Source organism: Orycteropus afer, unplaced genomic scaffold, assembly GCF_000298275.1.
Source record: "Orycteropus afer afer isolate SDZICR_OR568_19922 unplaced genomic scaffold, OryAfe1.0 scaffold00119, whole genome shotgun sequence".
NCBI lineage: Eukaryota > Metazoa > Chordata > Mammalia > Tubulidentata > Orycteropodidae > Orycteropus > Orycteropus afer.
The window spans coordinates 5873021-5876397 of record NW_006921706.1 but is presented as its reverse complement, the minus strand read 5'-3'; positions in this window follow the sequence as shown (position 1 = coordinate 5876397).

Sequence of the window (3377 nt, the reverse complement as noted above, 5' to 3'; positions counted from 1 at the left end):
TATTCCATTGTGTGTATGTACCATAGTTTGGTTATCCATTCCTCAGTTGATGGACATCTAGGTTGTTTCCATGTTTTGTCTATTGTAAATAGTGTTGCGATGAACATGGGTGTGCATATATCTGTTATTGTCATGACTCTCACTTCTTTAAGGTATATACCTAGTAATGGGATGGCTGGGTCAAATGGTATTTCTAATTCCAACTTATGAAGGAATCTCCATACTGCTTTCCACAATGGTTGTACCATTTTACAGTCCCATCAGCAGTGTATGAGAGTCCCAATCTCTCCACAATCTCACCAGCATTTGTTATTTTCTGTCTTGTTGAACTTCGTAATAAATTTTGTATTAAGGCAATTTAACCACGAAGATGAACCTTAAATCCAAGATAGTAGATTTGGTATATTACTTCATTCAGTTTACAAGGCAAGACATATATTTCATAGCTGGAATTGAAAGTAAAGTAAGAAATAAACAACATAAAGTAATGATTTCACAATGAATTCTAAAAGATAAAATTACTATTAAAATACTTTTTCTGTTTCAGATGAATGAATGAATGTTTAAATTTGACTGAATTACTATTAATACTGATATCTTTGTCTTTCTCAATAAAGCATTTCCCTATGAGAATGCCCTACAGACCTCGAATAGCACCTTTGCCCAGAAATGTTCTAATTAACTGTACCAGAGGGTCTGCTGTACTGTCAAGTTAATGCTTTCTATCTAGTTTTTCACTGGCCATCATGTATCATTGTTCAGCGAGTGACAGCAGTCAGGTTATTAAAGGTGTAGATATTAAATTAACAACAGTAGTAAACATTGTAGCTATATTTCACATCTCAGCAGAACCAATGAAGTGGATGACACTGAATCCATGCTGATATGCTGCAATGACAGATGGGCGTCATTTAACACAATACATCAGTGGGCAACCCACGTACCACAGCTGTCCTCCACTAAATGAATTAGATCAGGGTAATTAATCTAAGGCAGAAAGTATTACTAAAGTGGGTCCTAAGCAGAATTAGAGAAGAATGAAATCTCCTGAGCAAAAATTGAAAAGGATCTATGTATTAACAGTTTTAGTGTTAATAAGAATATTTGCAGAAGGAATTTCATCTCTCATAAAAATAACTCTTGTGTGTATTTGTGTCTGTCTCTGTTTTGTTGAGAAAGAAAGAAACTCACAACTGGGCCTAACATAGGTGATGTGAATTACTCATTCCTATATTGAAAAATAGGTATTGCTCCCACCTGCACTATGGAGATGCACACCTTAAGTCAACCGACCCTGAGACATCAGAGAGGTAGCATTTACATAGAGGGGAAGCTGGACAGACAGGAATGCATAGATAAGTAGGGCACAGGGAGGAGGTAGTCACAGGGAGGAGAGAGGAGGTGAATTTTTTATGGTTGGGGATTGTAATTGGGTTATGCAATCAAATGTGCATGAACTGTTGAATATAAAACAAATCTGCTTTGTAAATTCAAACCCAAAGCACAAAATAAATAAATAAATATAAATAAATATTTTGTCTTATTTTGCCCTTAAGAAAATCAATACAGTTAAGATAGTGGCTCATTATGGGATGTGTGATCAGGTATTTGACTTAAAAATCCTATTATCTTTTATCACATGTCATCTCCTGCTACCACTATTCTTAGTCCTACTGTATAGACAATAACATTCCAGATGTACATTCTTATTAAAGAATGTTTATATATAGTGAGATGTGGATGCGTAGATGGACAGATGGATGGATTTCTATTTCTTGTCAAACCAAAGATTATATTAGGTGTACAACGTTGGTCTTGCCAAAAACAAGACACAAGTTCTTACAAATATGGAGGATTTTATTAAATATTTCATTCATTTTAAGAATTTACTCAAGACTTGTATGAAAATGCATTTAATAATTTAGCATTTTAACGCTTCTGTTCATTTACAAGAATTCACATTTAAGACCAAAATACTTACAATTTAATATAGAAGATTGCTTCTTAAAATGGTTGCATAAAATCTTTTTAAAGTTTCAAAGTAGTTATATGTGAAATATATCTTTAAAAATGAGAACTCTCTGGACTGTACATTTAAAAATCAGCAATAGCTAAACTCATGATTTGAACAGAAGTCAGAAACTATATTTAAAATCATCAAGTAAACAAATACATTATCTCTAATGTTTAGCAGTAAACTAACGTATACCTAATCATCCTTGTCTTTTTTAAAACTTAAAAATCCCAGAGCTGAAACATTGTTTTGTAAGTCATGAATACCTGGTAGGTTTAATTTCACTGTAGAAAGTACTGATAGCTTTTCATAAAATACATTTATGACAATTTAACCATTGATCAAACAGCATGTTGTCTGTTCGATTATTACCATCCAGTTGTTGTTTTCTTTCCATTTTCCCTTCCATAGACTCCTTTCTTTTTGCCTGTCATGCAAAGATGGAAAAACCTGCTGCTAATTACTGAAGCTGAAATTTTTAACGTAGCAGGAGATCCCCAAACACTGATTCTTCTTTTTTAAAGAATTTGCTAGCTTCTTGTTAAGTTAGCAGCTCTTAGTTGGAGGCCTGCACTAGTTAGTGGTGTGTTTATTGTAGAAGCATATCAAACTTTATTATCTTAATCGTCCATGATTAGAGTAAATTGTGGACTCACTGCTAATATTTAAGTATTAAATCAAAAATATATTTGAAAGGCAGAAAAAATATAAACATACCTCAGTTTGCAAGGACAGTCATCCTCTCCTTAAATTCTTGACATTTGAAAATTTCCAAGTATATTCAAATTGCATAATTATCTAAATAGATCTCTCATGTATTTTTTACTGAAATCAATGATTTAATAGAAAACTGTAGTGGATGGGAAATGAGTTAACTAAAAACTCAGCTTCTGATGGCTTCTCTATCTTGACCAGAAGAATCACTTTATCTTATTTTTAGAGTCCCAATCAGGCTACATTCTATTGTGCTTGAAGTTTTTCTTTTTTTCCCCGATATGGACAACTGCTTATGATGTAAATTCTTTGTTGTGAATTATGACTGAACAGGAACAATGAAAAGACCGGTTTCAGTTGTTGCCTACATAGAAATATTCTGCATTATATTTGGAAATTCTTTATCTATAGCATCCCCTGGTATCTCCAAATAGTTTAGGCTCTACACTTTTATATTCAAGCTATAATATTACTATAAATAAAATTTATTGCTATTACTTGTGATATTTTCTTTCCCTTGTTACCCTCCCGAGAGGGACTGGGTCTCCGGGAGCAAGGTAAGCACAGGCGGGCTTGTGCTTAGTCCCCGGGAGCAAGGTAAGCATGGGCGGGCTTGTGCTTACTCACTGATCTGCACTGAACACTTTCC